Raw genomic sequence first — 13,777 nt, 5'->3', positions numbered from 1 at the left:
GCCAAGCGCACAGTGGTTGCTGCATTTGCTTAAACAGCCCCTGCACTGTGATTATCTAAATGACTGCTTTGCAAAACAATTGGGGATACACGCAGTATGAAAGGAGCTATAGAAAACTAAATTTTATTCTACACTTGATCATACCTATGTGCATTATTGCCTCTGAGGATGTACTAGATTAAACAGAAATAGTTACCATTGATTTGTGTTATATAAAACAAGTGATCTGTGTAACTCTCTTTTCCTATTTAAGTAAAGAGAAACCCTAAAATGTACATGAATTAGGCATGGGTAGAACTGAACCTTCAAAGATAAAATGTCTGACAAATTACCTTGGGCCTTAAGTTGCCACCTCAAATTCCGTAGTAAATTCCCTATCAAACAGAAAGCCTACAAAGCAAATCTTACATAGTTCTCCTGCCAAAATCCCTGAACAGCATCCTTGCCGCTTAAGAGAAGAGCTTTTTAAATATCTTCTCAGAGTCTTGTCTGTTTGTCTTGACAGATGTCTGCACTGTGCTGGGAACGTATTCATGCTTAGACTGTAAATAAGATTAGAGGTCCTGAAATATTCCCATTATATTATACTTACCCAGATGCTGATGAAAATAAATAGAAAGGATTTTTGATAGTGGAATTCTTTCTTTCCTCCTACAAATAGGTTAAAAAAAAATTACCACGTCAGTTAAATGTTCAGGTCTCCCCTACCATCTAATAGTTAGGCCAACATGCACATCTGCTAAAGCAAAAGACAGTATCTGGCTAAAAATTATGTCAGTCATTTGAAATATTTCTCAAATGAATCAAATGCTTTTGATTTTTTGCAGTGAGGACAACAAAAAGCTGAATAATTGAGTTTATTTGGTCCCCTATTTTATTCACCATATTCCCAAGAAAAAGGAGCCAGCTCTCTTATTATACCACATATTTGGCTGCACTAGAGTTCAATAAATCAACAAAATAATTTGACATTAAAGATTAAACAGACTCTTTATACATACCAATTTCAATATAATTAAATCCCAGCAATACTTCAGCATGGTTTCTAAGAATCTGGCTTCAGCTCACAAAAGCAAGGCAACTCCAGGCTGATCACTGATCCTTCACTCATTTCTGTTGGGCTTAGATACTCACTCAAGAGGTCCTTCAAGACCTCATCCCATGATGTTGTCAATGCTGAACAATGAACAGATTGAAAAAGGGGCTATTTGCCAGTATAACTGGGGAAACACTTTTTGATGAATTTTTTTCTACTGAAAAATAATAATCAGTGATTAATCAAAACAGGAACTTTTTTGCAGAAACATATCATTTTCAATTAAATATTTATTGAGAAAGTTCCTCAAATCTAGGATGGACTTTATAGCCTGAGACAGAAAAAGAGAGGCACAGCCACATTTTAATAGTGCAGTTATGGCACTCACCTAGGACAGCAAAACTGAGGCTTTAAGTCCTTTAAAGTCAGGCAACTTTCACATACCTGGTGAGTGCCTTGACAACAGGCTACTGAGTCAGTCTTTTCCCCTGCACTAATGAACTTTTGCTTCTTTATATAAAAATGGAATATCTCCAAGAAAGAAGGGTAGAGAGAAAGAAAGAGAGAGAGAGAGACCCCCCCTAAAATCCTGCAACCTCTAAGTTTTTCATGAAGTACAGCATTTGCTTCCTGGCCAGATCTGTTTGCTTTATCTGACTCTCCATGTCTGCATTCTCCCCCTGCTATGAAAGGAGGAATGGAGCAACTGTGAATTGGGGCACAATGCAATGTGCTTTTGTCTGCGGATGGAAGAAGATGCATTAACTTTTTCCCACTGTCAATATCAAATATTAGAGCAGAAAAACTAACTGAATTTTGACTTGATGAAAGGAACTAAAGTAACAGATCTAGAAACTGAAAATCAACTTATCCATAGAACAGCAACAGTTTGGGAAACAACATTATAACCTTTTCCACTTAATGCTATTCATGGGTGACATCTTGGAGTGATAGTGTGTGTTTATTTTCCAGAGCCCATAACTAATGGCTAGAAAATGATATTTAGAGGTTTGCTTTTGGTAACTGGCTTGTAGATAAAGTAGACATTGCATTAGAGCAATGGTCCAGGGGAATGGGAAGAGTTAATTGGTTTCTAAAAGCCTGTTAGGGACACAGGCTTCAAGGCCCTCTGTGTCTGATACAACAAGGCAGCAAGCAGACACACAGGCTGGGGAATTAAAGACATGTACCACACTGTTCCATAACATGAACAGTGTATCCAAACAGAGATAAGGGACTCTGCAGGTCACAGTGCCAAACTGCAGAGCCCTTGGGATTTCTGGTTTTGGTAGATGGACCAAATTAGGAGCAACTGATAAATAACCAAATTAGGATGTGTGTATGTTATGGGTTTGTGAAACAAAGGAATATGGTGGCTGGACAGAATGTGGACAGTATGACAACCCTGGGGAAACCACTCAATGATGCCCAGAGATGAAAAGTCATCAGAAGGGAGAAAGAATACAAAAGGAGGGATTTCAGAGCAGCAAAGGATCCCTGAGAGGGGAACCCAAGGCCATGGACAGAGGTTACACCACTGTCTCACCAACCCCGGTGGGGGGGTGGGGGGGCGGGAAGGGCATTAGCCTTTGACCTCAAGTTGAACCTCACGTACTGGCCAAATGTACCTTGACTCTGTGAAAGCTCTAGGATGGGTAGATATAGATTTATTTGCACTATTCTTATCTGATATCACTGTGTATTAATAAAATTTGCTAATTATTGAATGGAGAGGTTGTGATCTGGATGAGGGTTTGGGTCTGCCTGGATCAAGGTATCAAGATCATAAATCCAAGAAAGGCCCAAAGGGCCAGATCCAAACTCCATTAAAATCAGTAATTCTACTAACTTCCTTGGGCTTGGGTTCTAGCCCTGAACATACTGGGTGCTTTTGGGATGAGCATTTGCATGCAGTGACCACCAAGCTACCATCCTGTGGCTTCTGGTCTACCACATTGCCATTCAAAATTTGATATGAACCCAGATGGGACAGACATTCTATAACCCATTGTACAGGCTAGAATAATTAGCAAGAAATTATTGCTACTTAATGCTAAAATTAGCATTTTATTATTGCTAAGTACTATAAAGCCCTGAATCCAAGTGACTTCTACAGAATTTATTTTGTGTCAAACAAAAGTATTCCTGAATTAAAAATGGGTGGAACAATCTGCCCAATTGTTTTTGGTCTTAAGCAATTTCAAATTGGTGGAGTGATTATTTTTCAATATAAAATATCTCTGAACTTCAGTCTTGAATGCCAGGAGTCAACCCAGTGTTCTGGCTGAGCGATAAATCCCTTTAAAACAATGTTTGAATTTGTAATGGAAATGTTGACAGACCCTTAACTATGGCAGTGCAAGCGTGTACCATTAGAGTGTACACCAAAATCAATTTTATAATTGATCCTGACTTGTACATCATAAAGTATGTAAAGAGCTTTGGGCACTGGGCAGCATTTGTTAATATAGCTGCTTTCACCTGAAACAAATGAGGTCTAATTAGATTAATCTGTAAATCAGTGCTCACCAGTTGTATGATTAATGAGCACTTTACATTTCTCAAAGATCAGATGAATGGATTATTTGAAGGGGTTTAATAGGAAATAATAGATTTCTTCATCTGTGACAGAGCTACCCATGATCCCAGGTCTTCCTTGTTATGCTTATGAAGGCAAAAAGTGAAGACCAAGAAAATTAAGGCTCAATCTGTCTGGTTTTTTCTCCCGAAGAGCTGAACTTATGATTGTTAGGGTGTCAGATGGACATTCTACAGCTGTTATGGAACCATGTGTCAACATTATTTACTAAAGTGATGTGATGATAATTATGGCATAAAGTACAGGGGAAAGCATGCAAGCAGAATGGACATACATACTTAATGATTTTATTCTCCAGCATTCAAAATCAGTAGGAGCTGAGCTTGTCACTGGAGACATGTTGAAGCAGCAGTGCAAGCTGTCTGTGCAGAATCCAATGATGACTGTATGTGGCAGTGTGCATTCAAAGTAAAAAATTAATTTACAAATGGTTTTCAGGGTTCCCACCAGATGGAAGAGCAATGAAGTCACAACCAGCCTCCTTTGCCTTTTAACCCTTGAGCTGACAGTCTGCAGTGGGAACATAGCCAGCTATAAAAACGTAATAATCAGAGGCCCCATTCATAGTTATTTTTAAAGGCTTACTTTAAAATCCAAACACCTGTATTTTTATTGCTTGCTAAGATGGACTTGTAATAGCACATGCAGGAGGCAGATGTGTAACCCGAGCCTTAGTAACTGGTTCAGGTTATAAAAACACTGGTGAATAAAGGGGGTTTGGGCAGTGCTTTAAAAAACGCTAAAATCTGAGCTTAAACTCAGATCATTAAAGAATTTCTTCAGAATCATTCACTCTCACTGAGCAGTCCCTTCCTCTGCAAGTAATCTCACTGATACCAGTCAGCCCCTTGAACTGATTTCTGCTGATTGATGAAAGTGTAGCAGAATCTGGCCCTAAAGATTTATAGGTCCCACAACTGCTCCTCAGTCAGGGAACATTTGCGTTTTCTAAGCTGTTCTGCTTCACTTCAAGCTAGCTAACTGATCCCAAACTCTATCTCCTGTAGTCGTCATCATCACTCTTAGCAGTAAAAGAACCATTCATTCTGAAATTGCTGCCACCTTTATTTGCAAAAATGAACATGCCTAGAAGTGTGGTTTAGTTAAAAGAGCATAGCTCTGAAATCCTGCAAAGATCTGTTTTAAAAGAAGTTTTCAAGTGTGAACTGCATCAATTTCCCTAGTATCCTGTTTGGTTGTCATAAAATTTACAGCATGATGTCTTCGTTCATTATGAACTAAGTCATAATGCACACAATGTGGCAAGTTGGGGAAATTATGTTAAGTTGCTGCATTTTTGTCAGGGTTTGGTCAGAGAGCTGGGATTGATCTGAACTTTGGGGGATTACGTCTAAACACAAATGTTCCCAAATTCTGTCTTACAGAAACAGCTGGGATGTTTGGGAAACAAAGACTGGAGCACAAACTTGAGAGACTTTTAGAAGAATAAATGAAAAAAACCCAACAACTCAACAAACGCGCATGAAGAATTGGGAGCGGGGGGAGGCATTCTTCCAGAGGGACCTTTGCCTTGGTGAGGATCTTCTTTGCAGCATTTCCTGCAGGAAGTGTCAAAAAGGTAAATATGATCAGTGAATGACTGGGTTAGAATGGACTGGGACCTACTTGAAAGCCTCTGTGAATTGTGAATGAAAACAGGATGTGTGTTAATCCTCACATAACTCATCAAGAATGCCTGTTCCAAGCCATTCCCAGGATGCATAGCTTCCCAGAAAGCCTTTATCTGTTCACAGATTAAACTTTTTCAGACTTGCTCTTGAAAAGTAAAAGGGTTGAACTTGGAAAAAGGCAGTTTCCATTTGCGCAATACCATTATAAAACATTCATTGTGATAAAAGACAACGTTTGGATGTGTTCTTAGACCAGGGCCATAGCATCCCCTCCCACATTTTTGTTCTGCAGAGGGAATATAAAATCCATGGAAATGTACCAATTTTTATCAGAGAAAGGGTGGTTCATAGAATCATAGAAACTCAAGGTTGGAAGAGACCTCAGGAGGTCACAACCTCCTGCCCAAAGCAGGACCATCCCCAAATACATAATCTCAGACAAGGCTTTAAAACCTCTAAGGATGGAGGTGCCACAACCTCTCTGGGTGCCCAGTTCCAGTGCTTTGCTACCCTCCTAGTGGGACAGTTTTTCTTAATATCTAACCTAAATTTCCCTTGCTTCATCTTGAGACCATTGCTCCTTGTTCTGTCATCTGCCACCACTGGGAACCGTCTAGCTCCATCCTCTTCGAAACCATCTTTCAGGTAGGTAGCCAAAAGGCTGTTAATCCTCCTCTTCAGTTTTCTCTTCTGCAGACTAAATAAGCTCAGTTCCCTCACCTCTCCTCAGAAATCATGTACCCCAGCCCCTTAACCATTTTGTTACCTTCCACTGGATTCTCCAGTTTGACTACAGCCTTTCTGTAGTGGGGAACCCAAAACTGAACACGGTACTCCAGATATGGCCACATCAGTGCTGAATAGAGGGGGAGAATCACTTCCCTTTATCTGCGGAAATGCTCCTACTAATGCAGCCCAGTATGCCATTCGCCTTCTTCACAACAAGGGCATTCTGTCAGTTCATATTCAGTTCATTGTCCACTGTAACCCCCAGGTCCTTTTCTGCAGAGTTGCTGCTTAGCCAGTCAGTCCCAAGCCTGTAACATGTGGGATTGTTGCATCCTAAGTCAGGATTTTTCACTCGTCTTTGTTGAACTTCATGAGGCTTCTTTTGATCCAATCCTCCAATTTATCTAGGTCTCTGTGAATCCTAGACCTACTTTCTTCCACCCAGCTTGGTGTCATCCACAAACTTGCTAAGGGTGCACTCCATCTCATCATCCTTAATGAATATATTGAATATAACCAGCCCCAGGACCAATACCTGGGGACTCCATTTGATAATAGCTGCCAACTAGACATTGAGCAATTGGTTACTACTCCCTGGGCACGTCTACAGGTGGTGCACTATGGCGTGCTACAACAACATAGCGATCATGTGGGGCTACATGTGAGCAGCAGCTATGTCACAGTAGCGGTGCACTCCCCTGTTTTAGCGCACCACTATGGCAACGTAGCAACAAAATGTAACCGTGCACGATGTGTGCCATGCTTTAGGACTTCCAAAAGGGTGCATCCTTTTGGAAACACTAAAGCACAGTGATGTGTAAATGCACCCTTTGAACCCTACAATGTGACTAGGTTTATATCCACTTTACAGGCCATTCATTCAACCGGTACTTCCTTAACTGGTTTGCAAGAATGCTGTGGGAGGCTGTATCAAAAGCCTAGCTAAAGTCAAGGCATATCACATCCACTCCTCTTTCCACATCCAGAGAGCCAGTAATTTCACCGTAGAAGGCAATCAGGTTGGTCAGACATGACTTGCCCTTCGTGAATCCATGCCAACTGTTCCTAATCACTACCTTATCCATTTGCTTAGAAATAAATTTCTTGAGGACCTGCTCCATGACTTTTCCAGGGACTGAGGTGAAGTTGACTAATCTGTAGTTCCCTGGATCCTCCTTCTTCATTTTCTTAAAGATGGACACTATATTTCACCCTTTCCAATCCTCCAGAACCTCTCCCAATTGCTACGAATTTGCAAAGGTAATGGTCAAAGGCTCTACAGTCACACCAGCCAACTCCCTGAAAACCCTCAGGTGCATCTCATCCAGTCTTATGGACTTGTATACATCCAGCTTTTCTAAATAGTCTGAAACCTGTAGTTCACTGTTGTTGGCTGCTCACCTCCTCCCCAAACTGTGCCACCAGGTGCAGTAGTTTGAGATCTGAACTTGCCTGTGAAGACTGAGGTGAAAAAGGCATTGAATGCTTCAGCCTTTTTCAAATTATCTGTCACTAACTTGCCTCCTCCATTCAGTAAAGGACCCATACTTTTCCTGATCTTCCTTTTGTTGCTGATGCATTTGTACAAAACCTTTTTGTTACCCTTCATGTTCCTTGCTAGCTTTAACTTCAGTTGCTTTCTGATGCCTTCCCTGCATGTCCAATCAATACTCTTATACTCCTCGCTAGTAGTTTGTCTGAGTTTCCAGTTCTTGTAAGCTTCCTTTTTCTGTTTTCATCCTAGAAGGCATTATTTTGTGTTCATCCTAGGAAACATCATCAGACCTTTTATTTTGGTCCCATGGAAGTCTACATGGGAGCATCAATGTGTTTAGAAAGAGAGAAGGTGGGATATGGTTTGGGGATGGAAACAAAGAATGGCTTTTCTTCATGGCCTCATCCCACACCAGACCTCTGAGGGAATATCTGTTCATGAAGATAGTTTCAATTTTATACAGTATTCATCATGTCCTGTCCTAAGTATTGTGCAGTGCAACATTAAGTAGCTATGTAGTTCAGTCACAACAATGCCTACATAACCCTTATTTCTTTCCTTGGGAGAGAGAGTTAATAAAAGCCAGATTATGCCCTTATTTATAATGGTGCAAACAAGCAATTCTGTGAACTCAGATGATTTATTCCAGATTTGCATTAGAGTCACTGAAAGAGGGGTGGGGCCCATAGTCATTATTTGTAACTGCTTTATAAATTGGCCACCTAAAAACTCTAAATATATCCTGCCGAAGTTAATCTGCTCCTATGCACAAACAAGCCCTTTCTAGAGGGTTCTGGGGACTAGTTGCTTTTGGCATAGCCAAAATCACCAGAGGGAACTATATTATCATGCAAATGGTTCTCAGTGAGATTGGGACTGTGTGCCTCTCTATTAGTTTGTTATACTGCAATGTGCCCCTATGAGTCCAGATTATGGTTAGTGAAAAAAAATACATTTTATGTCACTGAACACAGTGATCCCCCAGCAACCTAAGAGATAGTGCAGAGTTCTTATTTATTTTTTAATTTTCCTTCTTTTCCCTCTATTTACATCTCTTTGCTTTCTTTGCTTTTCCTATTCCTTCCTCTTGCATATAGTCTAGAAATGTACCGTGTACCCTGTGGAGTACAAGTAAAACACCACCATAGGAGATGGAGCTGGGACAGGGGCTGGCAACCTATGGCCCTCAAGCTGTATGTAGTCCACAAAAGTCTGATTCAGTGAAGGTGAAGGTGAGGGTGCCAATTTAAAGGAGCCTCATTAAAGTGTCAACTTAAAGGGGCTGCATTAAAGCAGCCACTCCAAGCCTCCCACTCTGTTCCTTTGCCACTGAATTTTCCATTCCCTGTTGATGTTTGGCATGGCTTTTGGTGGCACCTTCGAAGTAGAGGAGGGCACAGAGCAAGGTGAGGAGTGGAGCAGCAGCTGCTGGGTCCCAAGCACTCAGCTTGCCGCTCTGAAGGCTTGCTGATCCCTGACCTAGGACATTGAAACAGTATATGAATGCCACAGTGAACAGCATTTACCTAAACATCTAAGGAATCCCACATAAATCTTGCCGTGTCTACTAGTTAGGAAGGCCGCATCCAGCTGACTTCTTGAGGAGTAAATCATCTTGCCCAGGAGGTCATTCCAAAGAGCTCCCTGGTACTTCAGTGGGTTTATAGAAATATAGGAGTAAAAATTTTGGCTAGAGTTAGGTCCGGGTGCTATGACTGTTTAGCTCTCTAAGGGCCAACTCCTGCTTTTGCTGAAATCAGTAGTGAAATTCTCATTGCCCTCCGCGGAAGCAGGAGTCGTTCTCAGGCCAGGCCATTGCTTTGAAAATCATCGAGAGATTCTGTGACTCTTAAGCCTATATTCTGGTGTCCTTTCCTTTTAAGAAGTTATCTTTCTCTTTGGTTTATCTGAGGATGGCATTACAACTCAGTTACAACTACAATGAGTGATAAAATTATATATAAAAGGGGGGAACATAGCGATAAAGCGCACTTCCCAGGTTTCTTCTCTTTAAAAATATACTTCAGTATTTACCAGCAGTGCTCACAAAACACTGATGTGTACATCAGGGTAACTGCATTATTTGGGACTGTAGCTTTGTAAGGCTGTGGAATTTTTATACAGGAAAAAAAACCAAATATTTTTACTAGAAACTCCAGTTTTACATAAATATGAAATGAATCACTGGGTTCTGGGCTCTCTTGTCCCCAAGGTACAAAGCAGTGACTGTATAGGACCTACTCCTTCATGCCCCTGCTAGTGATAGCAAAGTGAGGATAAAACTGAACTAGAAAGATAGCATTTCATGCCCACTGTGCATAGGTGTAAACAGACTGCACAAGGGTCTGAAAGCAGAAAAATCAGGTCCATTGCCTCCAACAGGTTTACTCTATTTTAGACCTCAGTCCAGGAATGCAACCCTATTCAGAACAGGGCTTAAATACATGTATTACTTGAATCAGTCCTGATATATATAGGTGTATGTAAGTACCGCATTAATTGTTTTCCTGCATAAGAGCCTGAGAGAAAAGATAGCTAGAAAGCTTTTCTAAGTGGAGCTTTGACAGTTCACAGCAAAGTTTTTCTACGAATATGAAAAAATTCAACATGGGCCAGTCATTTTGGGGGGTTTTTCTCCGTGTGTGTATGTATGTGTATGTGTCGGGCTGAATTCAGGAAAAGCTACAACAAGCAGCTCTTAACGGGTTCGGAGGTTTTTGAAAATCTAACCTTATATCTTTCCCAAGCCTGTTAGAAAGAATGTTCCATTAAATAATCCTTTCCCCCCTGAAGAAGAGTCAAATTTTTTTTGCATTTTTTTCTAATAATATTTCAAAGACCATAATAGGAAGAAGAATTTCTGTTTTATCCCAGCCATTTCAATACCTTTTGGGATTATCCCATGGCACAACGCTGTGACCTGACCTACAGTACATGGTGCTGCCTTTTCTTCTTTTTTCCTCTGAGCTCATTTGAAAATTCCAATTTCTATAATAATTTGATGCAGCTGCTAAGATGTTCTTTTTCTTTTGATCACTGTTATTAATGATGTGCCGTAACATATGCAACGCTAGCAATCTGAGCTACTATTTCTTACAAAGATCATTTTGTACTCCCCCCTCTGCACTTCCCCCCTCCCCACCTCTCTGATGAAGCTCATATGTTTCAGGAAGTTCATCCCAGAGTTATTAGTCTAAGAATTAGGAAATGTGTGGGCAGCTCCTCTGTGGTATAAAAGAAATTGGAAAAGAAACCATTCCCTTTTATTCCCCAAAGAAAGTTATTGGCTTGCTTTTTGGTCCTGAGTTTATTGTTAAATATTTTATTGTTCAGCCTTAATGTCATCCCTTGTTTATTTGCTCGATGTTTTGATAAAACTGAGGGGTTTCTATTTGGGGGGTTTTGGTGGGGGGTTTTTCTTTTTTTTGTGATTTGAGAAGAATTATCAGGCCAAATAATGATCTCATTTCCATAAGTGTAAATCCAACTTAACTCCACAGAAGTTAATGGAGTTCTTCCAGTACTACAGCAGCATAAATGAAATCCAAATTTGAAAAGTAAGAGCCTAATCCTGCATCCAGCTCAAACTTAGATCTGGAGCAATTCAACTCATGTTTGCAGGTTTACACCAGGGCAAAACTGCTGTTCAGTTGCTTGAAGGAGTTTTGAATGCTCAACCCCACTCAAAGTAAATCTTTTTTATGTTGTAGGCTTGTGAGATGGGAAGAAGCAGCAAAACTCAGCGGGGTAATAGAGCAGCAGAAAATATGGCATGAGTTAAATGGTGCAGCTTGAAGCAGAAGGAAATTTTACCAAACTGGACTTCACTATCTCCGGCTAATTGCTGTTAGTCTGTTTTTTGTTAGGAAAATAGAAACCCTTCAAAGAGCATAACCATGTTTATATGAAAAACGTGTTATTCGAACATGTCTAGTCCTTTCACAGATGCTTATTGAAGAAGTTTCCATTGTATGTTCAAAACATTTTACAAACAGTATCAAATTAATTAACACTGGAAGCCAAAAGAATTGCATAAATGCTTAAAGTTGAGTATGGGCATAAGTTCTTGAGACAGAGACGCTCAGGGTGTGATCCAAAGCCTTTTCAAATTAATAGAAATGTTCCTATTGATTTATATCAGGTTTTGGATCAGGCCCTGTGTCTCTGTTGTTTTGAGTCCTGTTGTAAAAAGGAGGCAACTATGGTGACTATCTCCCACAGGATGCTGAATGCATCGTTTTGATCTAAATGCCTTCAATATACATTAAAATAAATAGGTGTTGAGCTGTAGGTGATTACAATTTACTTCTGTTATAGATATAATGGAGATGGGAGAGCATTTAAATTAAGAGAGTGTGGTGGTTTGGCCCATCAGAGAAAGCAAATCATCCAATGTGTAAGGGTCAACATGTGCTTAGTAGGCAAATGAATGCAGTTACTTTGGCAAGTAAGGCACCGTGCTTATAAAGCACTTTGATGAATAGCACAAAAAATGTTTGATGTTATTATTTGTTAGAGTTTTCATTAAAAAAAGGAATCAACTCTATGACCTAATTGCCTTTTTTCAGAACTGGGCAAATGCTCTAAATCCCTATAAATATTTATTTCATTTTTAAATTAATTAGCTTTGTGTGTGCTCATGTCACCTTTTGTGATCTTTTCCTGGGTATGCTCCGAATGGAGATGTTTAATGACCAGAACATTAATGGAAAAAGCAAGTTCTAAAAGGATCCTGTCACTGGGCAATTTTAAAACCTAGATTTCTGTACCAGTTGGGTTTCTAATTGCTTGCTTTATAAATAGTACATACAGGCTTTTTTATGCAATAGTCCTTAAAATATAGAGGGTTTTCCTGCTTCTCTGCTCCTATTTTAGGGGTCTTTTGTGTGATTTCCAAAAGAATAATATAAAATCTACTCAAGTCATCCCTCCTCCCTTCTTTGTTCACACACATGCTGCTGCCTCGTCGCTTTAATTTTTCAGCTGCGATGTGGCTGTTACGGGGATACATCCTCTTCCATTACATGGGGAACGGTGCTAACATGAGTTACCCACAAAGGAAGGACTACACTCCTGAGCATAGGAAAAAGACCTATATAGGAAGGAAAAAGATGAAGGAATGATCATAGTAGTGTATGAGACAGGAAGTGACCATCAAGAAAAGCAGTGACATTAAATGCTGTGGAATTCAAGGCTTAAACAAACTGAAGGGAGAAAAATATTTTTTTATTTCTAACAATTTTACAGTTGCTTTAAAAATCCTGATCTACAGTTACTGGCACTGCAGTAACCGAAGAAATCACAGTTCTCAAATATATCCCGTCCCTGAAAGCGAGTAAATATCCCTTTGCAGAACGCTGGATTTGTAACTAGAAATATTCACACCAGAAAGCTGAGTCTTAAATTTAAGTTCATCCAACTGGCACACAGAAACACCTCACATGACCCAAGCGTCCATTTCCAGTAAAAAAAAATAAAAAATCTTTCCATGAAATGCTTTCAAACCATCTCCCCAAACAAAACAAATATGCAGGCCTTGTTCTGATCCTCTGCACAGGGGCAAATGTTTCTCGGGGCCAATGTGCTAAACAAATTCTGCTGCATATATTAAACTTAGATATGAGCACAAACACCCTAGCCAGGCTACAGGGTAAATTTTCACCTCCCTCTACTTCTTCTTGCCATTAGGTGGAGCAGCTTAAAGGACAAATATTGTAGCCTTTGTCAAAGGTAACAGAAAAGGCTAATCTACTGAGTACCCCTGGGTAATTTTATTTGTGCTGAAATGCCATTCCTAGGAAAATCCTACCCAAAAAGCAGTCCTTAGGATTGATACCTCAGCTGTCATCAATCTTCACGCCGAACTCATTGCTCTATGTGTTATTTTCAAAGGGAGTCGCATACACTTACAAAATGGGCATGCTCGTCGACACAGAAAGAAACAGAGGGACAAACTACCTGCTGTAGTCCAGCAAAACCTGTATGAACTGAATGATGGTTTAATAGGGTGTTTCCAAGGAAAGAAAACATCCAGAAAGTTGGTTCATTTATCAGAGGTCTGGTGATGATGCTTTTACTTAAACAATACTGACTTTAGCTCAGGGCAATTCCTGGGATTAATAAAGATTCATAAGAAGCCTGGGGGGGAGGGGAGGGGGATAGAAACTGATGAACCTGAATCCTAGCAGACCACTAATTTATAGGAAATGCCTGTCTTGAGAATGGCATAGAAATGCAAAAGAAAAGAGGAGATAAAAAAGCCATGCATGGGATATTTAATGGGTGAG

The 13,777-nt window shown here is 40.1% G+C and overlaps 1 long non-coding RNA gene across 1 annotated transcript in view; it reads right to left on the bottom strand.

Annotated features, from left to right (window-relative positions):
• The window catches only part of LOC149868029 (uncharacterized), a 29,343-nt gene that overhangs the window by 15,076 nt on the left and 490 nt on the right, over positions 1-13,777 (bottom strand). The window contains exon 2 of the long non-coding RNA XR_016440942.1: positions 593-651. This is a non-coding gene — a long non-coding RNA (uncharacterized LOC149868029). The remainder of the gene's footprint in view (positions 1-592; positions 652-13,777) is intronic.

The sequence above is a fragment of the Crocodylus siamensis genome, chromosome 3 (assembly GCF_052110815.1).
Source record: "Crocodylus siamensis isolate JL-2025a chromosome 3, ASM5211081v1, whole genome shotgun sequence".
NCBI classification, from domain to species: Eukaryota; Metazoa; Chordata; order Crocodylia; family Crocodylidae; genus Crocodylus; species Crocodylus siamensis.
Note: the sequence above shows the minus strand (reverse complement) of the source record. Positions and strands in the feature narration are given on the sequence as shown.